This window comes from Anastrepha obliqua, chromosome 2 (genome assembly GCF_027943255.1).
Source record: "Anastrepha obliqua isolate idAnaObli1 chromosome 2, idAnaObli1_1.0, whole genome shotgun sequence".
NCBI lineage: Eukaryota > Metazoa > Arthropoda > Insecta > Diptera > Tephritidae > Anastrepha > Anastrepha obliqua.
The window spans coordinates 59,043,634-59,070,433 of record NC_072893.1 but is presented as its reverse complement, the minus strand read 5'-3'; the positions used below and the strand labels follow the sequence as shown (position 1 = coordinate 59,070,433).

Below are 26,800 nucleotides of genomic sequence, written 5' to 3'. Positions count from 1 at the left end.
ATAATTCTACTAACTAAATGGAGTAAAAACGAGTAAAGAAATTCATTGAAATACAAATATTATAATTTCAAATAAATATTATATTAATAAGAAATGCAAAAATAAAATGAAGAAAAAAAATTGTTGGATGTCAACAACACGCGGTGTTCCCAAGCGGTCCCCCATCCAAGTACTAACCGCGCCCGACGCTGCTTAATTTCGGTGATCGGACGAGAACCGATGTTTTCAGCGTGGTATGGTCGTTGACAATTTATATCTCCACCAGTACACTCACTTCAAACAAACCAAATATGAATACCAACTATTTTATTCAATACCTACTATGCACCTAACGAGACCCTAATAAATTCATATACATACATATATTATATGAATTATTTCAATGAGTGTATAACGATTTAATACATATCCCTACCGTTTTCCAATTGTTAGTTTATGCCAAAATATTGGGTTAGCATCTTTTCGCTATATACATACATATACATACATATATGTACTATATAATTTATCTAAATTTGGTAGCAATGCTTAAATGGGATAGTGGTAGTTATTTTCGCTCTGCAACTACTGTTCTTCTAGTGAAATTGTCTGTTGTCATATATGTATGTTTTCTTCTTTAAAACTCAAAATAAACCGATATTCCTATTGTGGTGTACTCATTTATTGCGAATTTCTCAGTTATCCCAGTTGTAAGTGTTTGCTTGTTGTATGTAGTTTTTGGGTGGCTGTTGCAAGCTTGTTTTATTCGGCTTGAATTTTCGCATAAAACATTCTATAAAATATAAAATTAATTCTTTAACTAAATAAAGTAAACTCGAAAACATTAAAGGAGTGATTACACAAATAAACGAGTTAAATAATTCTACTAACTAAATGGAGTAAAAACGAGTAAAGAAATTCATTGAAATACAAATAGCAAACGTTAATATAAGAGCAGAGTATAAAATTATAATTTCAAATAAATATTATATTAATAAGAAATGCAAAAATAAAATGAAGAAAAAAAAATTGTTGGATGTCAACAACACGCGGTGTTCCCAAGCGGTCCCCCATCCAAGTACTAACCGCGCCCGACGCTGCTTAATTTCGGTGATCGGACGAGAACCGATGTTTTCAGCGTGGTATGGTCGTTGACAATTTAAATCCCCACCAGTACACTCACTTCAAACAAACCAAATATGAATACCAACTATTTTATTCAATACCTATGCACCTAACGAGACCCTAATAAAATCATATACATATATTATATGAATTATTTCAATGAGTGTACAACGATTTAATACATATCCCTACCGTTTTCCAATTGTTAGTTTATGCCAAAATATTGGGTTAGCATCTTTTCGCTATATACATACATATATGTACTATATAATATTTCTAAATTTGGTAGCAATGCTTAAATGGGATAGTGGTAGTTATTTTCGCTCTGCAACTACTGTTCTTCTAGTGAAATTGTCTGTTGTCATATATGTATGTTTTCTTCTTTAAAACTCAAAATAAACCGATATTCCTATTGTGGTGTACTCATTTATTGCGAATTTCTCAGTTATCCCAGTTGTAAGTGTTTGCTTGTTGTATGTAGTTTTTGGGTGGCTGTTGCAAGCTTGTTTTATTCGGCTTGAATTTTATGCATAAAACATTTTATAAAATATAAAATTAATTCTTTAACTAAATAAAGTAAATTCGAAAACATTAAAGGAGTGATTACATAAATAAGCGAGTTAAATAATTCTACTAACTAAATGGAGTAAAAACGAGTAAAGAAATTCATTGAAATACAAATATTATAATTTCAAATAAATATTATATTAATAAGAAATGCAAAAATAAAATGAAGAAAAAAAAATTGTTGGATGTCAACAACACGCGGTGTTCCCAAGCGGTCCCCCATCCAAGTACTAACCGCGCCCGACGCTGCTTAATTTCGGTGATCGGACGAGAACCGATGTTTTCAGCGTGGTATGGTCGTTGACAATTTATATCTCCACCAGTACACTCACTTCAAACAAACCAAATATGAATACCAACTATTTTATTCAATACCTACTATGCACCTAACGAGACCCTAATAAATTCATATACATACATATATTATATGAATTATTTCAATGAGTGTATAACGATTTAATACATATCCCTACCGTTTTCCAATTGTTAGTTTATGCCAAAATATTGGGTTAGCATCTTTTCGCTATATACATACATATATGTACTATATAATATTTCTAAATTTGGTAGCAATGCTTAAATGGGATAGTGGTAGTTATTTTCGCTCTGCAACTACTGTTCTTCTAGTGAAATTGTCTGTTGTCATATATGTATGTTTTCTTCTTTAAAACTCAAAATAAACCGATATTCCTATTGTGGTGTACTCATTTATTGCGAATTTCTCAGTTATCCCAGTTGTAAGTGTTTGCTTGTTGTATGTAGTTTTTGGGTGGCTGTTGCAAGCTTGTTTTATTCGGCTTGAATTTTCGCATAAAACATTCTATAAAATATAAAATTAATTCTTTAACTAAATAAAGTAAACTCGAAAACATTAAAGGAGTGATTACACAAATAAACGAGTTAAATAATTCTACTAACTAAATGGAGTAAAAACGAGTAAAGAAATTCATTGAAATACAAATAGCAAACGTTAATATAAGAGCAGAGTATAAAATTATAATTTCAAATAAATATTATATTAATAAGAAATGCAAAAATAAAATGAAGAAAAAAAAATTGTTGGATGTCAACAACACGCGGTGTTCCCAAGCGGTCCCCCATCCAAGTACTAACCGCGCCCGACGCTGCTTAATTTCGGTGATCGGACGAGAACCGATGTTTTCAGCGTGGTATGGTCGTTGACAATTTAAATCCCCACCAGTACACTCACTTCAAACAAACCAAATATGAATACCAACTATTTTATTCAATACCTATGCACCTAACGAGACCCTAATAAAATCATATACATATATTATATGAATTATTTCAATGAGTGTACAACGATTTAATACATATCCCTACCGTTTTCCAATTGTTAGTTTATGCCAAAATATTGGGTTAGCATCTTTTCGCTATATACATACATATATGTACTATATAATATTTCTAAATTTGGTAGCAATGCTTAAATGGGATAGTGGTAGTTATTTTCGCTCTGCAACTACTGTTCTTCTAGTGAAATTGTCTGTTGTCATATATGTATGTTTTCTTCTTTAAAACTCAAAATAAACCGATATTCCTATTGTGGTGTACTCATTTATTGCGAATTTCTCAGTTATCCCAGTTGTAAGTGTTTGCTTGTTGTATGTAGTTTTTGGGTGGCTGTTGCAAGCTTGTTTTATTCGGCTTGAATTTTATGCATAAAACATTTTATAAAATATAAAATTAATTCTTTAACTAAATAAAGTAAATTCGAAAACATTAAAGGAGTGATTACATAAATAAACGAGTTAAATAATTCTACTAACTAAATGGAGTAAAAACGAGTAAAGAAATTCATTGAAATACAAATATTATAATTTCAAATAAATATTATATTAATAAGAAATGCAAAAATAAAATGAAGAAAAAAAATTGTTGGATGTCAACAACACGCGGTGTTCCCAAGCGGTCCCCCATCCAAGTACTAACCGCGCCCGACGCTGCTTAATTTCGGTGATCGGACGAGAACCGATGTTTTCAGCGTGGTATGGTCGTTGACAATTTATATCTCCACCAGTACACTCACTTCAAACAAACCAAATATGAATACCAACTATTTTATTCAATACCTACTATGCACCTAACGAGACCCTAATAAATTCATATACATACATATATTATATGAATTATTTCAATGAGTGTATAACGATTTAATACATATCCCTACCGTTTTCCAATTGTTAGTTTATGCCAAAATATTGGGTTAGCATCTTTTCGCTATATACATACATATATGTACTATATAATATTTCTAAATTTGGTAGCAATGCTTAAATGGGATAGTGGTAGTTATTTTCGCTCTGCAACTACTGTTCTTCTAGTGAAATTGTCTGTTGTCATATATGTATGTTTTCTTCTTTAAAACTCAAAATAAACCGATATTCCTATTGTGGTGTACTCATTTATTGCGAATTTCTCAGTTATCCCAGTTGTAAGTGTTTGCTTGTTGTATGTAGTTTTTGGGTGGCTGTTGCAAGCTTGTTTTATTCGGCTTGAATTTTATGCATAAAACATTTTATAAAATATAAAATTAATTCTTTAACTAAATAAAGTAAATTCGAAAACATTAAAGGAGTGATTACATAAATAAACGAGTTAAATAATTCTACTAACTAAATGGAGTAAAAACGAGTAAAGAAATTCATTGAAATACAAATATTATAATTTCAAATAAATATTATATTAATAAGAAATGCAAAAATAAAATGAAGAAAAAAAATTGTTGGATGTCAACAACACGCGGTGTTCCCAAGCGGTCCCCCATCCAAGTACTAACCGCGCCCGACGCTGCTTAATTTCGGTGATCGGACGAGAACCGATGTTTTCAGCGTGGTATGGTCGTTGACAATTTATATCTCCACCAGTACACTCACTTCAAACAAACCAAATATGAATACCAACTATTTTATTCAATACCTACTATGCACCTAACGAGACCCTAATAAATTCATATGCATATATACATATATTATATGAATTATTTCAATGAGTGTATAACGATTTAATACATATCCCTACCGTTTTCCAATTGTTAGTTTATGCCAAAATATTGGGTTAGCATCTTTTCGCTATATACATACATATATGTACTATATAATATTTCTAAATTTGGTAGCAATGCTTAAATGGGATAGTGGTAGTTATTTTCGCTCTGCAACTACTGTTCTTCTAGTGAAATTGTCTGTTGTCATATATGTATGTTTTCTTCTTTAAAACTCAAAATAAACCGATATTCCTATTGTGGTGTACTCATTTATTGCGAATTTCTCGGTTATCCCAGTTGTAAGTGTTTGCTTGTTGTATGTAGTTTTTGGGTGGCTGTTGCAAGCTTGTTTTATTCGGCTTGAATTTTATGCATAAAACATTTTATAAAATATAAAATTAATTCTTTAACTAAATAAAGTAAACTCGAAAACATTAAAGGAGTGATTACACAAATAAACGAGTTAAATAATTCTACTAACTAAATGGAGTAAAAACGAGTAAAGAAATTCATTGAAATACAAATAGCAAACGTTAATATAAGAGCAGAGTATAAAATTATAATTTCAAATAAATATTATATTAATAAGAAATGCAAAAATAAAATGAAGAAAAAATAATTGTCCCCCAAGCGGTCCCCCATCCAAGTACTAACCGCGCCCGACGCCCGACGCTGCTTAATTTCGGTGATCGGACGAGAACCGATGTTTTCAGCGTGGTATGGTCGTTGACAATTTAAATCCCCACCAGTACACTCACTTCAAACAAACCAAATATGAATACCAACTATTTTATTCAATACCTATGCACCTAACGAGACCCTAATAAAATCATATACATATATACATATATTATATGAATTATTTCAATGAGTGTATAACGATTTAATACATATCCCTACCGTTTTCCCATTGTTAGTTTATGCCAAAATATTGGGTTAGCATCTTTTCGCTATATACATACATATATGTACTATATAATTTATCTAAATTTGGTAGCAATGCTTAAATGGGATAGTGGTAGTTATTTTCGCTCTGCAACTACTGTTCTTCTAGTGAAATTGTCTGTTGTCATATATGTATGTTTTCTTCTTTAAAACTCAAAATAAACCGATATTCCTATTGTGGTGTACTCATTTATTGCGAATTTCTCAGTTATCCCAGTTGTAAGTGTTTGCTTGTTGTATGTAGTTTTTGGGTGGCTGTTGCAAGCTTGTTTTATTCGGCTTGAATTTTCGCATAAAACATTCTATAAAATATAAAATTAATTCTTTAACTAAATAAAGTAAACTCGAAAACATTAAAGGAGTGATTACACAAATAAACGAGTTAAATAATTCTACTAACTAAATGGAGTAAAAACGAGTAAAGAAATTCATTGAAATACAAATATTATAATTTCAAATAAATATTATATTAATAAGAAATGCAAAAATAAAATGAAGAAAAAAAATTGTTGGATGTCAACAACACGCGGTGTTCCCAAGCGGTCCCCCATCCAAGTACTAACCGCGCCCGACGCTGCTTAATTTCGGTGATCGGACGAGAACCGATGTTTTCAGCGTGGTATGGTCGTTGACAATTTATATCTCCACCAGTACACTCACTTCAAACAAACCAAATATGAATACCAACTATTTTATTCAATACCTATGCACCTAACGAGACCCTAATAAAATCATATACATATATACATATATTATATGAATTATTTCAATGAGTGTACAACGATTTAATACATATCCCTACCGTTTCCAATTGTTAGTTTATGCCAAAATATTGGGTTAGCAACTTTTCGCTGTATACATACATATATGTACTATATAATATTTCTAAATTTGGTAGCAATGCTTAAATGGGATAGTGGTAGTTATTTTCGCTCTGTAACTACTGTTCTTCTAGTGAAATTGTCTGTTGTCATATATGTATGTATGTTTTCTTCTTTAAAACTCAAAATAAACCGATATTCCTATTGTGGTGTACTCATTTATTGCGAATTTCTCAGTTATCCCAGTTGTAAGTGTTTGCTTGTTGTATGTAGTTTTTGGGTGGCTGTTGCAAGCTTGTTTTATTCGGCTTGAATTTTCGCATAAAACATTTTATAAAATATAAAATTAATTCTTTAACTAAATAAAGTAAACTCGAAAACATTAAAGGAGTGATTACACAAATAAACGAGTTAAATAATTCTACTAACTAAATGGAGTAAAAACGAGTAAAGAAATTCATTGAAATACAAATAGCAAACGTTAATATAAGAGCAGAGTATAAAATTATAATTTCAAATAAATATTATATTAATAAGAAATGCAAAAATAAAATGAAGAAAAAAAAATTGTTGGATGTCAACAACACGCGGTGTTCCCAAGCGGTCCCCCATCCAAGTACTAACCGCGCCCGACGCCCGACGCTGCTTAATTTCGGTGATCGGACGAGAACCGATGTTTTCAGCGTGGTATGGTCGTTGACAATTTATATCTCCACCAGTACACTCACTTCAAACAAACCAAATATGAATACCAACTATTTTATTCAATACCTACTATGCACCTAACGAGACCCTAATAAATTCATATACATACATATATTATATGAATTATTTCAATGAGTGTATAACGATTTAATACATATCCCTACCGTTTTCCAATTGTTAGTTTATGCCAAAATATTGGGTTAGCATCTTTTCGCTATATACATACATATATGTACTATATAATATTTCTAAATTTGGTAGCAATGCTTAAATGGGATAGTGGTAGTTATTTTCGCTCTGCAACTACTGTTCTTCTAGTGAAATTGTCTGTTGTCATATATGTATGTTTTCTTCTTTAAAACTCAAAATAAACCGATATTCCTATTGTGGTGTACTCATTTATTGCGAATTTCTCAGTTATCCCAGTTGTAAGTGTTTGCTTGTTGTATGTAGTTTTTGGGTGGCTGTTGCAAGCTTGTTTTATTCGGCTTGAATTTTATGCATAAAACATTTTATAAAATATAAAATTAATTCTTTAACTAAATAAAGTAAACTCGAAAACATTAAAGGAGTGATTACACAAATAAACGAGTTAAATAATTCTACTAACTAAATGGAGTAAAAACGAGTAAAGAAATTCATTGAAATACAAATAGCAAACGTTAATATAAGAGCAGAGTATAAAATTATAATTTCAAATAAATATTATATTAATAAGAAATGCAAAAATAAAATGAAGAAAAAAAAATTGTCCCCCAAGCGGTCCCCCATCCAAGTACTAACCGCGCCCGACGCTGCTTAATTTCGGTGATCGGACGAGAACCGATGTTTTCAGCGTGGTATGGTCGTTGACAATTTAAATCCCCACCAGTACACTCACTTCAAACAAACCAAATATGAATACCAACTATTTTATTCAATACCTATGCACCTAACGAGACCCTAATAAAATCATATGCATATATACATATATTATATGAATTATTTCAATGAGTGTATAACGATTTAATACATATCCCTACCGTTTTCCAATTGTTAGTTTATGCCAAAATATTGGGTTAGCATCTTTTCGCTATATACATACATATATGTACTATATAATTTATCTAAATTTGGTAGCAATGCTTAAATGGGATAGTGGTAGTTATTTTCGCTCTGCAACTACTGTTCTTCTAGTGAAATTGTCTGTTGTCATATATGTATGTTTTCTTCTTTAAAACTCAAAATAAACCGATATTCCTATTGTGGTGTACTCATTTATTGCGAATTTCTCAGTTATCCCAGTTGTAAGTGTTTGCTTGTTGTATGTAGTTTTTGGGTGGCTGTTGCAAGCTTGTTTTATTCGGCTTGAATTTTCGCATAAAACATTCTATAAAATATAAAATTAATTCTTTAACTAAATAAAGTAAACTCGAAAACATTAAAGGAGTGATTACACAAATAAACGAGTTAAATAATTCTACTAACTAAATGGAGTAAAAACGAGTAAAGAAATTCATTGAAATACAAATAGCAAACGTTAATATAAGAGCAGAGTATAAAATTATAATTTCAAATAAATATTATATTAATAAGAAATGCAAAAATAAAATGAAGAAAAAAAAATTGTTGGATGTCAACAACACGCGGTGTTCCCAAGCGGTCCCCCATCCAAGTACTAACCGCGCCCGACGCTGCTTAATTTCGGTGATCGGACGAGAACCGATGTTTTCAGCGTGGTATGGTCGTTGACAATTTAAATCCCCACCAGTACACTCACTTCAAACAAACCAAATATGAATACCAACTATTTTATTCAATACCTATGCACCTAACGAGACCCTAATAAAATCATATACATATATACATATATTATATGAATTATTTCAATGAGTGTACAACGATTTAATACATATCCCTACCGTTTTCCAATTGTTAGTTTATGCCAAAATATTGGGTTAGCATCTTTTCGCTATATACATACATATATGTACTATATAATATTTCTAAATTTGGTAGCAATGCTTAAATGGGATAGTGGTAGTTATTTTCGCTCTGCAACTACTGTTCTTCTAGTGAAATTGTCTGTTGTCATATATGTATGTTTTCTTCTTTAAAACTCAAAATAAACCGATATTCCTATTGTGGTGTACTCATTTATTGCGAATTTCTCAGTTATCCCAGTTGTAAGTGTTTGCTTGTTGTATGTAGTTTTTGGGTGGCTGTTGCAAGCTTGTTTTATTCGGCTTGAATTTTATGCATAAAACATTTTATAAAATATAAAATTAATTCTTTAACTAAATAAAGTAAATTCGAAAACATTAAAGGAGTGATTACATAAATAAACGAGTTAAATAATTCTACTAACTAAATGGAGTAAAAACGAGTAAAGAAATTCATTGAAATACAAATATTATAATTTCAAATAAATATTATATTAATAAGAAATGCAAAAATAAAATGAAGGAAAAAAATTGTTGGATGTCAACAACACGCGGTGTTCCCAAGCGGTCCCCCATCCAAGTACTAACCGCGCCCGACGCCCGACGCTGCTTAATTTCGGTGATCGGACGAGAACCGATGTTTTCAGCGTGGTATGGTCGTTGACAATTTAAATCCCCACCAGTACACTCACTTCAAACAAACCAAATATGAATACCAACTATTTTATTCAATACCTATGCACCTAACGAGACCCTAATAAAATCATATACATATATACATATATTATATGAATTATTTCAATGAGTGTACAACGATTTAATACATATCCCTACCGTTTTCCAATTGTTAGTTTATGCCAAAATATTGGGTTAGCAACTTTTCGCTGTATACATACATATATGTACTATATAATATTTCTAAATTTGGTAGCAATGCTTAAATGGGATAGTGGTAGTTATTTTCGCTCTGTAACTACTGTTCTTCTAGTGAAATTGTCTGTTGTCATATATGTACATATGTTTTCTTCTTTAAAACTCAAAATAAACCGATATTCCTATTGTGGTGTACTCATTTATTGCGAATTTCTCAGTTATCCCAGTTGTAAGTGTTTGCTTGTTGTATGTAGTTTTTGGGTGGCTGTTGCAAGCTTGTTTTATTCGGATTGAATTTTATGCATAAAACATTTTATAAAATATAAAATTAATTCTTTAACTAAATAAAGTAAACTCGAAAACATTAAAGGAGTGATTACATAAATAAACAAGTTAAATAATTCTACTAACTAAAAGGAGTAAAAACGAGTAAAGAAATTCATTGAAATACAAATAGCAAACGTTAATATAAGAGCAGAGTATAAAATTATAATTTCAAATAAATATTATATTAATAAGAAATGCAAAAATAAAATGAAGAAAAAAAATTGTTGGATGTCAACAACACGCGGTGTTCCCAAGCGGTCCCCCATCCAAGTACTAACCGCGCCCGACGCTGCTTAATTTCGGTGATCGGACGAGAACCGATGTTTTCAGCGTGGTATGGTCGTTGACAATTTAAATCCCCACCAGTACACTCACTTCAAACAAAACAAATATGAATACCAACTATTATATTGAATACCTATGCACATAACGAGACCCTAATAAAATCATATACATATATACATATATTATATGAATTATTTCAATGAGTGTATAACGATTTAATACATATCCCTACCATTTTCTAATTGTTAGTTTACGCTTAAATATTGGGTTAGCATCTTTTCGCTATCTACATGCATATACTATATAATATTTCTAAATTTGGTAGCAATGCTTAAATGGGATAGTGGTAGTTATTTTCGCTCTGCAACTACTGTTCTTCTAGTGAAATTGTCTGTTGTCATATATGTATGTTTTCTTCTTTAAAACTCAAAATAAACCGATATTCCTATTGTGGTGTACTCATTTATTGCGAATTTCTCAGTTATCCCAGTTGTAAGTGTTTGCTTGTTGTATGTAGTTTTTGGGTGGCTGTTGCAAGCTTGTTTTATTCGGCTTGAATTTTCGCATAAAACATTTTATAAAATATAAAATTAATTCTTTAACTAAATAAAGTAAACTCGAAAACATTAAAGGAGTGATTACACAAATAAACGAGTTAAATAATTCTACTAACTAAATGGAGTAAAAACGAGTAAAGAAATTCATTGAAATACAAATAGCAAACGTTAATATAAGAGCAGAGTATAAAATTATAATTTCAAATAAATATTATATTAATAAGAAATGCAAAAATAAAATGAAGAAAAAAAAATTGTTGGATGTCAACAACACGCGGTGTTCCCAAGCGGTCCCCCATCCAAGTACTAACCGCGCCCGACGCTGCTTAATTTCGGTGATCGGACGAGAACCGATGTTTTCAGCGTGGTATGGTCGTTGACAATTTATATCTCCACCAGTACACTCACTTCAAACAAACCAAATATGAATACCAACTATTTTATTCAATACCTACTATGCACCTAACGAGACCCTAATAAATTCATATACATACATATATTATATGAATTATTTCAATGAGTGTATAACGATTTAATACATATCCCTACCGTTTTCCAATTGTTAGTTTATGCCAAAATATTGGGTTAGCATCTTTTCGCTATATACATACATATATGTACTATATAATATTTCTAAATTTGGTAGCAATGCTTAAATGGGATAGTGGTAGTTATTTTCGCTCTGCAACTACTGTTCTTCTAGTGAAATTGTCTGTTGTCATATATGTATGTTTTCTTCTTTAAAACTCAAAATAAACCGATATTCCTATTGTGGTGTACTCATTTATTGCGAATTTCTCAGTTATCCCAGTTGTAAGTGTTTGCTTGTTGTATGTAGTTTTTGGGTGGCTGTTGCAAGCTTGTTTTATTCGGCTTGAATTTTATGCATAAAACATTTTATAAAATATAAAATTAATTCTTTAACTAAATAAAGTAAACTCGAAAACATTAAAGGAGTGATTACACAAATAAACGAGTTAAATAATTCTACTAACTAAATGGAGTAAAAACGAGTAAAGAAATCCATTGAAATACAAATAGCAAACGTTAATATAAGAGCAGAGTATAAAATTATAATTTCAAATAAATATTATATTAATAAGAAATGCAAAAATAAAATGAAGAAAAAAAAATTGTCCCCCAAGCGGTCCCCCATCCAAGTACTAACCGCGCCCGACGCTGCTTAATTTCGGTGATCGGACGAGAACCGATGTTTTCAGCGTGGTATGGTCGTTGACAATTTAAATCCCCACCAGTACACTCACTTCAAACAAACCAAATATGAATACCAACTATTTTATTCAATACCTATGCACCTAACGAGACCCTAATAAAATCATATGCATATATACATATATTATATGAATTATTTCAATGAGTGTATAACGATTTAATACATATCCCTACCGTTTTCCAATTGTTAGTTTATGCCAAAATATTGGGTTAGCATCTTTTCGCTATATACATACATATATGTACTATATAATTTATCTAAATTTGGTAGCAATGCTTAAATGGGATAGTGGTAGTTATTTTCGCTCTGCAACTACTGTTCTTCTAGTGAAATTGTCTGTTGTCATATATGTATGTTTTCTTCTTTAAAACTCAAAATAAACCGATATTCCTATTGTGGTGTACTCATTTATTGCGAATTTCTCAGTTATCCCAGTTGTAAGTGTTTGCTTGTTGTATGTAGTTTTTGGGTGGCTGTTGCAAGCTTGTTTTATTCGGCTTGAATTTTCGCATAAAACATTCTATAAAATATAAAATTAATTCTTTAACTAAATAAAGTAAACTCGAAAACATTAAAGGAGTGATTACACAAATAAACGAGTTAAATAATTCTACTAACTAAATGGAGTAAAAACGAGTAAAGAAATTCATTGAAATACAAATATTATAATTTCAAATAAATATTATATTAATAAGAAATGCAAAAATAAAATGAAGAAAAAAAATTGTTGGATGTCAACAACACGCGGTGTTCCCAAGCGGTCCCCCATCCAAGTACTAACCGCGCCCGACGCTGCTTAATTTCGGTGATCGGACGAGAACCGATGTTTTCAGCGTGGTATGGTCGTTGACAATTTATATCTCCACCAGTACACTCACTTCAAACAAACCAAATATGAATACCAACTATTTTATTCAATACCTACTATGCACCTAACGAGACCCTAATAAATTCATATACATACATATATTATATGAATTATTTCAATGAGTGTATAACGATTTAATACATATCCCTACCGTTTTCCAATTGTTAGTTTATGCCAAAATATTGGGTTAGCATCTTTTCGCTATATACATACATATATGTACTATATAATATTTCTAAATTTGGTAGCAATGCTTAAATGGGATAGTGGTAGTTATTTTCGCTCTGCAACTACTGTTCTTCTAGTGAAATTGTCTGTTGTCATATATGTATGTTTTCTTCTTTAAAACTCAAAATAAACCGATATTCCTATTGTGGTGTACTCATTTATTGCGAATTTCTCAGTTATCCCAGTTGTAAGTGTTTGCTTGTTGTATGTAGTTTTTGGGTGGCTGTTGCAAGCTTGTTTTATTCGGCTTGAATTTTATGCATAAAACATTTTATAAAATATAAAATTAATTCTTTAACTAAATAAAGTAAATTCGAAAACATTAAAGGAGTGATTACATAAATAAACGAGTTAAATAATTCTACTAACTAAATGGAGTAAAAACGAGTAAAGAAATTCATTGAAATACAAATATTATAATTTCAAATAAATATTATATTAATAAGAAATGCAAAAATAAAATGAAGGAAAAAAATTGTTGGATGTCAACAACACGCGGTGTTCCCAAGCGGTCCCCCATCCAAGTACTAACCGCGCCCGACGCTGCTTAATTTCGGTGATCGGACGAGAACCGATGTTTTCAGCGTGGTATGGTCGTTGACAATTTAAATCCCCACCAGTACACTCACTTCAAACAAACCAAATATGAATACCAACTATTTTATTCAATACCTATGCACCTAACGAGACCCTAATAAAATCATATACATATATACATATATTATATGAATTATTTCAATGAGTGTACAACGATTTAATACATATCCCTACCGTTTCCAATTGTTAGTTTATGCCAAAATATTGGGTTAGCAACTTTTCGCTGTATACATACATATATGTACTATATAATATTTCTAAATTTGGTAGCAATGCTTAAATGGGATAGTGGTAGTTATTTTCGCTCTGTAACTACTGTTCTTCTAGTGAAATTGTCTGTTGTCATATATGTATGTATGTTTTCTTCTTTAAAACTCAAAATAAACCGATATTCCTATTGTGGTGTACTCATTTATTGCGAATTTCTCAGTTATCCCAGTTGTAAGTGTTTGCTTGTTGTATGTAGTTTTTGGGTGGCTGTTGCAAGCTTGTTTTATTCGGATTGAATTTTATGCATAAAACATTTTATAAAATATAAAATTAATTCTTTAACTAAATAAAGTAAACTCGAAAACATTAAAGGAGTGATTACATAAATAAACAAGTTAAATAATTCTACTAACTAAAAGGAGTAAAAACGAGTAAAGAAATTCATTGAAATACAAATAGCAAACGTTAATATAAGAGCAGAGTATAAAATTATAATTTCAAATAAATATTATATTAATAAGAAATGCAAAAATAAAATGAAGAAAAAAAATTGTTGGATGTCAACAACACGCGGTGTTCCCAAGCGGTCCCCCCCCCATCCAAGTACTAACCGCGCCCGACGCTGCTTAATTTCGGTGATCGGACGAGAACCGATGTTTTCAGCGTGGTATGGTCGTTGACAATTTAAATCCCCACCAGTACACTCACTTCAAACAAAACAAATATGAATACCAACTATTATATTGAATACCTATGCACATAACGAGACCCTAATAAAATCATATACATATATACATATATTATATGAATTATTTCAATGAGTGTATAACGATTTAATACATATCCCTACCATTTTCTAATTGTTAGTTTACGCTTAAATATTGGGTTAGCATCTTTTCGCTATCTACATGCATATACTATATAATATTTCTAAATTTGGTAGCAATGCTTAAATGGGATAGTGGTAGTTATTTTCGCTCTGCAACTACTGTTCTTCTAGTGAAATTGTCTGTTGTCATATATGTATGTTTTCTTCTTTAAAACTCAAAATAAACCGATATTCCTATTGTGGTGTACTCATTTATTGCGAATTTCTCAGTTATCCCAGTTGTAAGTGTTTGCTTGTTGTATGTAGTTTTTGGGTGGCTGTTGCAAGCTTGTTTTATTCGGCTTGAATTTTCGCATAAAACATTCTATAAAATATAAAATTAATTCTTTAACTAAATAAAGTAAACTCGAAAACATTAAAGGAGTGATTACACAAATAAACGAGTTAAATAATTCTACTAACTAAATGGAGTAAAAACGAGTAAAGAAATTCATTGAAATACAAATAGCAAACGTTAATATAAGAGCAGAGTATAAAATTATAATTTCAAATAAATATTATATTAATAAGAAATGCAAAAATAAAATGAAGAAAAAAAAATTGTCCCCCAAGCGGTCCCCCATCCAAGTACTAACCGCGCCCGACGCTGCTTAATTTCGGTGATCGGACGAGAACCGATGTTTTCAGCGTGGTATGGTCGTTGACAATTTATATCTCCACCAGTACACTCACTTCAAACAAACCAAATATGAATACCAACTATTTTATTCAATACCTACTATGCACCTAACGAGACCCTAATAAATTCATATACATACATATATTATATGAATTATTTCAATGAGTGTATAACGATTTAATACATATCCCTACCGTTTTCCAATTGTTAGTTTATGCCAAAATATTGGGTTAGCATCTTTTCGCTATATACATACATATATGTACTATATAATATTTCTAAATTTGGTAGCAATGCTTAAATGGGATAGTGGTAGTTATTTTCGCTCTGCAACTACTGTTCTTCTAGTGAAATTGTCTGTTGTCATATATGTATGTTTTCTTCTTTAAAACTCAAAATAAACCGATATTCCTATTGTGGTGTACTCATTTATTGCGAATTTCTCAGTTATCCCAGTTGTAAGTGTTTGCTTGTTGTATGTAGTTTTTGGGTGGCTGTTGCAAGCTTGTTTTATTCGGCTTGAATTTTATGCATAAAACATTTTATAAAATATAAAATTAATTCTTTAACTAAATAAAGTAAATTCGAAAACATTAAAGGAGTGATTACATAAATAAACGAGTTAAATAATTCTACTAACTAAATGGAGTAAAAACGAGTAAAGAAATTCATTGAAATACAAATATTATAATTTCAAATAAATATTATATTAATAAGAAATGCAAAAATAAAATGAAGGAAAAAAATTGTTGGATGTCAACAACACGCGGTGTTCCCAAGCGGTCCCCCATCCAAGTACTAACCGCGCCCGACGCTGCTTAATTTCGGTGATCGGACGAGAACCGATGTTTTCAGCGTGGTATGGTCGTTGACAATTTAAATCCCCACCAGTACACTCACTTCAAACAAACCAAATATGAATACCAACTATTTTATTCAATACCTATGCACCTAACGAGACCCTAATAAAATCATATACATATATACATATATTATATGAATTATTTCAATGAGTGTACAACGATTTAATACATATCCCTACCGTTTCCAATTGTTAGTTTATGCCAAAATATTGGGTTAGCAACTTTTCGCTGTATACATACATATATGTACTATATAATATTTCTAAATTTGGTAGCAATGCTTAAATGGGATAGTGGTAGTTATTTTCGCTCTGTAACTACTGATCTTCTAGTGAAATTGTCTGTTGTCATATATGTACAGCTGCGGTCAATATAATAGTAGTGCGCATACCATGTGAAAGAAATTGAAAAAAAGTGGGATTTTTTTCCGCAAAATTTTTATGTTGTGTTTTATTTTAAAAAGTAATGACTTTTAACAATGTAATTATAAAAAATATTTCGAAAAAAAACCAATGTAATGCAAATAAAATGATATTTCATATGAACTCTTCGAATATGGACGGTCAAAAAAATAGTAGTATGATTAATATAAAAAAGGATAACTAAGACATGTGTTCTTTTGGAAGGAATTTTATGTTAAAGTAAGACTAAGGCAATATTTCTTAATAATAATAGTATGTTATTAATACTTAGTAGCGTATCCTTTATTTGCAATTACTGCAGCACAACGTCGATTCATTGAATTTACAAGATTTTCACATCTCTCCTGGGAAATTGATTTCCATGCATGCTCCACTGTTTCCCAAAGCTGATTGTTGTTGCTTGGATTACAATTAGAAACTGCCTCTTTCACATCGCACCACAAATTTTCAATCGGGTTGAGGTCTGGAGACTGTGCAGGCCATTCCATTACCTCAACCCTATTTTTCTGGAACCACTCCTTCGCTAATCGGCTTGTATGTTTTGGGTCATTGTCTTGTTGGAAGACCCAAATCAGCGGCATTTCCTCCCGAGCATATGGTAGCATGGCCTCCTCCAAGATTTTTACGTATACATGGCGATCCATCATTTCTTTTATCCAGTATATCGGTCCTACTCCATAAAAAGAAAAACATGCCCAAATCATGATACTGGATCCGCCGTGTTTAATCGTTTTGCAGGTATATTTCGGATTGTATTCTGAGTTAATTGGCCGTCTGACATATTGGCGCGATCCTTTTGCACCATGAAGCACAATTTTAGACTCGTCTGTCCATAAAATATTTCGCCATCTCTCGTCTGTCCATTCCAAATGACTCTTAGCAAACTTTAGTCGGTTGGCCACATGTCGCTTTGTTAATAGTGGCACTTTTCTGGGGCTGCGAGCTACCAAATCGTGTTCCCGCAAACGCCTGCGAATAGTTTCCACGCTTGCTTCCACTTCCAATTCCGTTTTTATTTTTGTTGCTGGCGTGAACGGATTATTTTTGGAAAATCTTACCACACGCTTAATCATTTTAGTGGCCATTGCTGGATTCCGTCCACGTGTTTCTGGCTGCGATTTGTATTTAAGGGTATTACAAATCATTGTCGGTGAACAACCAACAATATCCTGCACTTCTTTATAAGTTTTCCCCATCGAAATCATTTTTTTTATAAGCTGCCGCTGCTCAGCCGTGCAGTGTTTGCCTCGTCCCATTGCTGTAAAATGTTTTAATCAAATTAAATCAAAATTATATACAAATACACTAACAAAATGTAATACTTACGAGTGAAAGCACTTTTATAATTGTTTTATAAGTAAACAATTTGTATTTTGTATTTTTTGAGAGCAAACTCTTCGCACTACTATTATTTTGACTGACTCAATTCAGCAAAACATTGGAAAAAAATGAATTTGAAAAAACAAATGCTAACTTTGACCGGTTTAACGGTACTTTTTTATTGTACGCTCTATGTACAACAGTATTGTAAGGAGAAAGTAAAATAAAGGAGTCAGTAGGAAAAAATAAACATAATAAACTATATACCTTAGTAGCACTACTATTATTTTGACCGCAACTGTATGTTTTCTTCTTTAAAACTCAAAATAAACCGATATTCCTATTGTGGTGTACTCATTTATTGCGAATTTCTCAGTTATCCCAGTTGTAAGTGTTTGCTTGTTGTATGTAGTTTTTGGGTGGCTGTTGCAAGCTTGTTTTATTCGGATTGAATTTTATGCATAAAACATTTTATAAAATATAAAATTAATTCTTTAACTAAATAAAGTAAACTCGAAAACATTAAAGGAGTGATTACATAAATAAACAAGTTAAATAATTCTACTAACTAAAAGGAGTAAAAACGAGTAAAGAAATTCATTGAAATACAAATAGCAAACGTTAATATAAGAGCAGAGTATAAAATTATAATTTCAAATAAATATTATATTAATAAGAAATGCAAAAATAAAATGAAGAAAAAAAATTGTTGGATGTCAACAACACGCGGTGTTCCCAAGCGGTCCCCCATCCAAGTACTAACCGCGCCCGACGCTGCTTAATTTCGGTGATCGGACGAGAACCGATGTTTTCAGCGTGGTATGGTCGTTGACAATTTAAATCCCCACCAGTACACTCACTTCAAACAAAACAAATATGAATACCAACTATTATATTGAATACCTATGCACATAACGAGACCCTAATAAAATCATATACATATATACATATATTATATGAATTATTTCAATGAGTGTATAACGATTTAATACATATCCCTACCATTTTCTAATTGTTAGTTTACGCTTAAATATTGGGTTAGCATCTTTTCGCTATCTACATGCATATACTATATAATATTTCTAAATTTGGTAGCAATGCTTAAATGGGATAGTGGTAGTTATTTTCGCTCTGCAACTACTGTTCTTCTAGTGAAATTGTCTGTTGTCATATATGTATGTTTTCTTCTTTAAAACTCAAAATAAACCGATATTCCTATTGTGGTGTACTCATTTATTGCGAATTTCTCAGTTATCCCAGTTGTAAGTGTTTGCTTGTTGTATGTAGTTTTTGGGTGGCTGTTGCAAGCTTGTTTTATTCGGCTTGAATTTTCGCATAAAACATTCTATAAAATATAAAATTAATTCTTTAACTAAATAAAGTAAACTCGAAAACATTAAAGGAGTGATTACACAAATAAACGAGTTAAATAATTCTACTAACTAAATGGAGTAAAAACGAGTAAAGAAATTCATTGAAATACAAATAGCAAACGTTAATATAAGAGCAGAGTATAAAATTATAATTTCAAATAAATATTATATTAATAAGAAATGCAAAAATAAAATGAAGAAAAAAAAATTGTTGGATGTCAACAACACGCGGTGTTCCCAAGCGGTCCCCCATCCAAGTACTAACCGCGCCCGACGCCCGACGCTGCTTAATTTCGGTGATCGGACGAGAACCGATGTTTTCAGCGTGGTATGGTCGTTGACAATTTAAATCCCCACCAGTACACTCACTTCAAACAAACCAAATATGAATACCAACTATTTTATTCAATACCTATGCACCTAACGAGACCCTAATAAAATCATATACATATATACATATATTATATGAATTATTTCAATGAGTGTACAACGATTTAATACATATCCCTACCGTTTTCCAATTGTTAGTTTATGCCAAAATATTGGGTTAGCATCTTTTCGCTATATACATACATATATGTACTATATAATATTTCTAAATTTGGTAGCAATGCTTAAATGGGATAGTGGTAGTTATTTTCGCTCTGCAACTACTGTTCTTCTAGTGAAATTGTCTGTTGTCATATATGTATGTTTTCTTCTTTAAAACTCAAAATAAACCGATATTCCTATTGTGGTGTACTCATTTATTGCGAATTTCTCAGTTATCCCAGTTGTAAGTGTTTGCTTGTTGTATGTAGTTTTTGGGTGGCTGTTGCAAGCTTATTTTATTCGGCTTGAATTTTATGCATAAAACATTTTATAAAATATAAAATTAATTCTTTAACTAAATAAAGTAAACTCGAAAACATTAAAGGAGTGATTACACAAATAAACGAGTTAAATAATTCTACTAACTAAATGGAGTAAAAACGAGTAAAGAAATTCATTGAAATACAAATAGCAAACGTTAATATAAGAGCAGAGTATAAAATTATAATTTCAAATAAATATTATATTAATAAGAAATGCAAAAATAAAATGAAGAAAAAAAAATTGTCCCCCAAGCGGTCCCCCATCCAAGTACTAACCGCGCCCGACGCTGCTTAATTTCGGTGATCGGACGAGAACCGATGTTTTCAGCGTGGTATGGTCGTTGACAATTTATATCTCCACCAGTACACTCACTTCAAACAAACCAAATATGAATACCAACTATTTTATTCAATACCTACTATGCACCTAACGAGACCCTAATAAATTCATATACATACATATATTATATGAATTATTTCAATGAGTGTATAACGATTTAATACATATCCCTACCGTTTTCCAATTGTTAGTTTATGCCAAAATATTGGGTTAGCATCTTTTCGCTACATACATACATATATGTACTATATAATATTTCTAAATTTGGTAGCAATGCTTAAATGGGATAGTGGTAGTTATTTTCGCTCTGCAACTACTGTTCTTCTAGTGAAATTGTCTGTTGTCATATATGTATGTTTTCTTCTTTAAAACTCAAAATAAACCGATATTCCTATTGTGGTGTACTCATTTATTGCGAATTTCTCAGTTATCCCAGTTGTAAGTGTTTGCTTGTTGTATGTAGTTTTTGGGTGGCTGTTGCAAGCTTGTTTTATTCGGCTTGAATTTTATGCATAAAACATTTTATAAAATATAAAATTAATTCTTTAACTAAATAAAGTAAATTCGAAAACATTAAAGGAGTGATTACATAAATAAACGAGTTAAATAATTCTACTAACTAAATGGAGTAAAAACGAGTAAAGAAATTCATTGAAATACAAATATTATAATTTCAAATAAATATTATATTAATAAGAAATGCAAAAATAAAATGAAGAAAAAAAAATTGTTGGATGTCAACAACACGCGGTGTTCCCAAGCGGTCCCCCATCCAAGTACTAACCGCGCCCGACGCTGCTTAATTTCGGTGATCGGACGAGAACCGATGTTTTCAGCGTGGTATGGTCGTTGACAATTTAAATCCCCACCAGTACACTCACTTCAAACAAACCAAATATGAATACCAACTATTTTAATCAATACCTATGCACCTAACGAGACCCAAATAAAATCATATACATATATACATATATTATATGAATTATTTCAATAAGTGTATAACGATTTAATACATATCCCTACCGTTTTCCAATTGTTAGTTTATGCCAAAATATTGGGTTAGCATCTTTTCGCTATATACATACATATATGTACTATATAATATTTCTAAATTTGGTAGCAATGCTTAAATGGGATAGTGATAGTTATTTTCGCTCTGCAACTACTGTTCTTCTAGTGAAATTGTCTGTTGTCATATATGTATGTTTTCTTCTTTAAAACTCAAAATAAACCGATATTCCTATTGTGGTGTACTCATTTATTGCGAATTTCTCAGTTATCCCAGTTGTAAGTGTTTGCTTGTTGTATGTAGTTTTTGGGTGGCTGTTGCAAGCTTGTTTTATTCGGCTTGAATTTTCGCATAAAACATTCTATAAAATATAAAATTAATTCTTTAACTAAATAAAGTAAACTCGAAAACATTAAAGGAGTGATTACACAAATAAACGAGTTAAATAATTCTACTAACTAAATGGAGTAAAAACGAGTAAAGAAATTCATTGAAATACAAATAGCAAACGTTAATATAAGAGCAGAGTATAAAATTATAATTTCAAATAAATATTATATTAATAAGAAATGCAAAAATAAAATGAAGAAAAAAAAATTGTCCCCCAAGCGGTCCCCCATCCAAGTACTAACCGCGCCCGACGCTGCTTAATTTCGGTGATCGGACGAGAACCGATGTTTTCAGCGTGGTATGGTCGTTGACAATTTAAATTCCCACCAGTACACTCACTTCAAACAAACCAAATATGAATACCAACTATTTTATTCAATACCTATGCACCTAACGAGACCCTAATAAATTCATATACATACATATATTATATGAATTATTTCAATGAGTGTATAACGATTTAATACATATCCCTACCGTTTTCCAATTGTTAGTTTATGCCAAAATATTGGGTTAGCATCTTTTCGCTATATACATACATATATGTACTATATAATATTTCTAAATTTGGTAGCAATGCTTAAATGGGATAGTGGTAGTTATTTTCGCTCTGCAACTACTGTTCTTCTAGTGAAATTGTCTGTTGTCATATATGTATGTTTTCTTCTTTAAAACTCAAAATAAACCGATATTCCTATTGTGGTGTACTCATTTATTGCGAATTTCTCAGTTATCCCAGTTGTAAGTGTTTGCTTGTTGTATGTAGTTTTTGGGTGGCTGTTGCAAGCTTGTTTTATTCGGCTTGAATTTTCGCATAAAACATTCTATAAAATATATAATTAATTCTTTAACTAAATAAAGTAAACTCGAAAACATTAAAGGAGTGATTACACAAATAAACGAGTTAAATAATTCTACTAACTAAATGGAGTAAAAACGAGTAAAGAAATTCATTGAAATACAAATAGCAAACGTTAATATAAGAGCAGAGTATAAAATTATAATTTCAAATAAATATTATATTAATAAGAAATGCAAAAATAAAATGAAGAAAAAAAATGGTTGGATGTCAACAACACGCGGTGTTCCCAAGCGGTCCCCCATCCAAGTACTAACCGCGCCCGACGCCCGACGCTGCTTAATTTCGGTGATCGGACAAGAACCGATGTTTTCAGCGTGGTATGGTCGTTGACAATTTAAATCCCCACCAGTACACTCACTTCAAACAAACCAAATATGAATACCAACTATTTTATTCAATACCTATGCACCTAACGAGACCCAAATAAAATCATATACATATATACATATATTATATGAATTATTTCAATGAGTGTACAACGATTTAATACATATCCCTACCGTTTTCCAATTGCTAGTTTATGCCAAAATATTGGGTTAGCAACTTTTCGCTGTATACATACATATATGTACTATATAATATTTCTAAATTTGGTAGCAATGCTTAACCTTCCGTCAGGCGCAACTATCAGGCTGTGAACTTCGGGCGCAATGTGCCTAAGTGGCACACTTTTAAAAACACATAATAAAAGTATAATTACATAGTTTATATATATGGGAAATACAGAAGTGGCATTAAGGGATATGAATAAGAAATAAATCTAAATATTTTCATAAAAATCTGTTTATTTGACAAAAATTTATCAGTTACAAAAGATAGTCGTAAATTAAGGTTGAAAATAAAAAGTTAAAACAGTCAACCGAAAATAGTTTACAAAAAATGAAAGAATCCAATAAAAATTTCATTTTGTTGTAAATTATATCATTATATCAAGAAAACTAATTAATTAGAGGTACAATAAAAATATAAAACTCAAACAATCCTTTTATTGCGCTTGTTTTAGGTCTCTTCGGATAGAGTATTTTCGTCCTCTGGACATAGGATAGTTTTTTTTGTTTCAGTTCGTCAACTAGATCCATATCAGTAAACCAGTTATCGCCTGTTATATTGCGTCCAGTGCCAAAAAGAGGCTCAGACATTCTCAAAACTAGGTTGCTAATAGAAAAGGACCCCTCTAGTTGCCTTCCAGCATAGATTTCCATATTGTATACGTAATTAATTTTCGCGTCGACGAGAGCAAAACACTTGATGCCATATTTATTTGGCTTAGATGGTATATACTGCCTAAAGGAACAGTTTCCACGAAAACCGGGTAGCATTTCGTCTATAGTCATATTTTCCCCAGGAATGTAACTATCTTGGCAACTTCTTATGAATTTCTCGAAAATGTCTCGAACTGGAGCGAGCCGATCCAGTTCTTTTCTTTCCTCTCTTGTACTTCGGTCATCAAAACGAAGGCACCGCATAAGTGTCTTGAATAGCTTAATATTCATGACAAGGCCAAATCTTTCATTCCCATCATCGTCTATTCCCCAAAGTTCTTCCAGATATTGACGATTCCCCTGTATGCTCCTGCAAGATATAATAACCCAATAAAAGCTCGTATTTCTATACGGTCAGTGGGTTTAATGTCCCTTTCTCTAGAAAAATTGTTTCTAATGGTCTCAATGTATTGGTTGGTGTATGTTACTATTATGTTTAATATTTCGTCGGTAAAAATATTATTCCATATATCAACAGCAGTACTAGCATTTCTTGCATTCCCTTTTACTCCAGGTAAGTGAGTAATTATGTTGTGAGGCCCTCTGCGTGCACTTCGCAGAGGTGGATTTTGATTCCACTTACTGATCTTATCTTTTCCTAGAAAAAAATGTATGTCTCCAGAATTTTCATCATCTAGGTCGGTCTCATCATCCTGCTCTGTCTCGGAATTTTCACCCCGTTCTTCTACCTCGTCATCTGAAGCAACATCGCTTTCCTCCCCAAATTCGTCTTCCATTGTGGGATCGTCGTCATCAGCCACCAGTAAATTTATAACTTCTTCCACGTCTTTGGACTCATTTAGATTGAAGTATCGACGACACATTTCTATCAAGAATATAAAACAAATTAAAACATAAAACCTTTGTAACGAGTTTGGGCGCAATGTGCCCTGCAGGCCACATCAATAACTCAGGTTATTTTCAACTAATTATTAAATGTTAATAAATTATTTGGTATTAAAATGGGGCAGTAGTTAATTGAAATCAGTAATTTTGAAAATACTTACTTTAAAAAATGTGGTGAGTTAGGGCGCAATGAGCTTCTCTGATCAAACTGCGTATAACTTCACTTTGGGAAGGGAAAACACAAACTGAGTTGATTTGATATAAAGAGCACACCATAAGAAGCAGCTATTGAGCAAAAGAGTAGTAAACGGTAAAAAATAATAGAGTGAGACAAAAAAATGTGTGAGCTGTGCCTCACAGATCGGGTGCGCCCGACGGAGGGTTAAATGGGATAGTGGTAGTTATTTTCGCTCTGTAACTACTGTTCTTCTAGTGAAATTGTCTGTTGTCATATATGTATGTTTTCTTCTTTAAAACTCAAAATAAACCGATATTCCTATTGTGGTGTACTCATTTATTGCGAATTTCTCAGTTATCCCAGTTGTAAGTGTTTGCTTGTTGTATGTAGTTTTTGGGTGGCTGTTGCAAGCTTGTTTTATTCGGCTTGAATTTTCGCATAAAACATTCTATAAAATATAAAATTAATTCTTTAACTAAATAAAGTAAACTCGAAAACATTAAAGGAGTGATTACACAAATAAACGAGTTAAATAATTCTACTAACTAAATGGAGTAAAAACGAGTAAAGAAATTCATTGAAATACAAATAGCAAACGTTAATATAAGAGCAGAGTATAAAATTATAATTTCAAATAAATATTATATTAATAAGAAATGCAAAAATAAAATGAAGAAAAAAAAATTGTTGGATGTCAACAACACGCGGTGTTCCCAAGCGGTCCCCCATCCAAGTACTAACCGCGCCCGACGCTGCTTAATTTCGGTGATCGGACGAGAACCGATGTTTTCAACGTGGTATGGTCGTTGACAATTTAAATCCCCACCAGTACACTCACTTCAAACAAACCAAATATGAATACCAACTATTTTATTCAATACCTATGCACCTAACGAGACCCTAATAAAATCATATACATATATACATATATTATATGAATTATTTCAATGAGTGTACAACGATTTAATACATATCCCTACCGTTTTCCAATTGTTAGTTTATGCCAAAATATTGGGTTAGCATCTTTTCGCTATATACATACATATATGTACTATATAATATTTCTAAATTTGGTAGCAATGCTTAAATGGGATAGTGGTAGTTATTTTCGCTCTGCAACTACTGTTCTTCTAGTGAAATTGTCTGTTGTCATATATGTATGTTTTCTTCTTTAAAACTCAAAATAAACCGATATTCCTATTGTGGTGTACTCATTTATTGCGAATTTCTCAGTTATCCCAGTTGTAAGTGTTTGCTTGTTGTATGTAGTTTTTGGGTGGCTGTTGCAAGCTTGTTTTATTCGGCTTGAATTTTCGCATAAAA

At 31.5% G+C, this 26,800-nt stretch overlaps 16 non-coding genes and 5 pseudogenes across 16 annotated transcripts; all 21 read right to left on the bottom strand.

Annotated features, from left to right (window-relative positions):
• Positions 1-128: 128 nt before the first annotated feature.
• On the bottom strand, positions 129-247 carry LOC129239964 (5S ribosomal RNA). The gene has a single exon (XR_008582001.1). It is a non-coding gene; the product is annotated as a 5S ribosomal RNA (ribosomal RNA).
• Positions 248-1,016: 769 nt separating this feature from the next.
• Positions 1,017-1,135, bottom strand: LOC129239953 (5S ribosomal RNA). The gene has a single exon (XR_008581990.1). It is a non-coding gene; the product is annotated as a 5S ribosomal RNA (ribosomal RNA).
• Positions 1,136-1,857: 722 nt separating this feature from the next.
• LOC129239943 (5S ribosomal RNA) lies at positions 1,858-1,976 on the bottom strand. The gene has a single exon (XR_008581981.1). It is a non-coding gene; the product is annotated as a 5S ribosomal RNA (ribosomal RNA).
• Positions 1,977-2,735: 759 nt separating this feature from the next.
• Positions 2,736-2,854, bottom strand: LOC129239932 (5S ribosomal RNA). Its single transcript, XR_008581979.1, has one exon. It is a non-coding gene; the product is annotated as a 5S ribosomal RNA (ribosomal RNA).
• A 721-nt stretch (positions 2,855-3,575) lies between these two features.
• LOC129239920 (5S ribosomal RNA) lies at positions 3,576-3,694 on the bottom strand. The gene has a single exon (XR_008581977.1). It is a non-coding gene; the product is annotated as a 5S ribosomal RNA (ribosomal RNA).
• Positions 3,695-4,422: 728 nt separating this feature from the next.
• Positions 4,423-4,541, bottom strand: LOC129239907 (5S ribosomal RNA). Its single transcript, XR_008581975.1, has one exon. It is a non-coding gene; the product is annotated as a 5S ribosomal RNA (ribosomal RNA).
• A 1,596-nt stretch (positions 4,542-6,137) lies between these two features.
• LOC129239895 (5S ribosomal RNA) lies at positions 6,138-6,256 on the bottom strand. Its single transcript, XR_008581973.1, has one exon. It is a non-coding gene; the product is annotated as a 5S ribosomal RNA (ribosomal RNA).
• Positions 6,257-7,019: 763 nt separating this feature from the next.
• LOC129239792 (5S ribosomal RNA) lies at positions 7,020-7,145 on the bottom strand (annotated as a pseudogene).
• Positions 7,146-8,762: 1,617 nt separating this feature from the next.
• On the bottom strand, positions 8,763-8,881 carry LOC129239882 (5S ribosomal RNA). Its single transcript, XR_008581971.1, has one exon. It is a non-coding gene; the product is annotated as a 5S ribosomal RNA (ribosomal RNA).
• Positions 8,882-9,610: 729 nt separating this feature from the next.
• LOC129239791 (5S ribosomal RNA) lies at positions 9,611-9,736 on the bottom strand (annotated as a pseudogene).
• Positions 9,737-10,500: 764 nt separating this feature from the next.
• LOC129239871 (5S ribosomal RNA) lies at positions 10,501-10,619 on the bottom strand. The gene has a single exon (XR_008581970.1). It is a non-coding gene; the product is annotated as a 5S ribosomal RNA (ribosomal RNA).
• A 756-nt stretch (positions 10,620-11,375) lies between these two features.
• LOC129239859 (5S ribosomal RNA) lies at positions 11,376-11,494 on the bottom strand. Its single transcript, XR_008581966.1, has one exon. It is a non-coding gene; the product is annotated as a 5S ribosomal RNA (ribosomal RNA).
• A 1,585-nt stretch (positions 11,495-13,079) lies between these two features.
• LOC129239847 (5S ribosomal RNA) lies at positions 13,080-13,198 on the bottom strand. Its single transcript, XR_008581963.1, has one exon. It is a non-coding gene; the product is annotated as a 5S ribosomal RNA (ribosomal RNA).
• Positions 13,199-13,926: 728 nt separating this feature from the next.
• Positions 13,927-14,045, bottom strand: LOC129239835 (5S ribosomal RNA). The gene has a single exon (XR_008581958.1). It is a non-coding gene; the product is annotated as a 5S ribosomal RNA (ribosomal RNA).
• A 763-nt stretch (positions 14,046-14,808) lies between these two features.
• On the bottom strand, positions 14,809-14,931 carry LOC129239783 (5S ribosomal RNA; annotated as a pseudogene).
• Positions 14,932-16,512: 1,581 nt separating this feature from the next.
• On the bottom strand, positions 16,513-16,631 carry LOC129239823 (5S ribosomal RNA). The gene has a single exon (XR_008581950.1). It is a non-coding gene; the product is annotated as a 5S ribosomal RNA (ribosomal RNA).
• Positions 16,632-19,077: 2,446 nt separating this feature from the next.
• Positions 19,078-19,196, bottom strand: LOC129239819 (5S ribosomal RNA). The gene has a single exon (XR_008581946.1). It is a non-coding gene; the product is annotated as a 5S ribosomal RNA (ribosomal RNA).
• A 756-nt stretch (positions 19,197-19,952) lies between these two features.
• Positions 19,953-20,078, bottom strand: LOC129239790 (5S ribosomal RNA; annotated as a pseudogene).
• A 1,587-nt stretch (positions 20,079-21,665) lies between these two features.
• On the bottom strand, positions 21,666-21,784 carry LOC129239818 (5S ribosomal RNA). Its single transcript, XR_008581945.1, has one exon. It is a non-coding gene; the product is annotated as a 5S ribosomal RNA (ribosomal RNA).
• Positions 21,785-23,396: 1,612 nt separating this feature from the next.
• LOC129239805 (5S ribosomal RNA) lies at positions 23,397-23,522 on the bottom strand (annotated as a pseudogene).
• Positions 23,523-26,169: 2,647 nt separating this feature from the next.
• On the bottom strand, positions 26,170-26,288 carry LOC129239772 (5S ribosomal RNA). The gene has a single exon (XR_008581927.1). It is a non-coding gene; the product is annotated as a 5S ribosomal RNA (ribosomal RNA).
• Between the last annotated feature and the right edge of the window lie 512 nt (positions 26,289-26,800).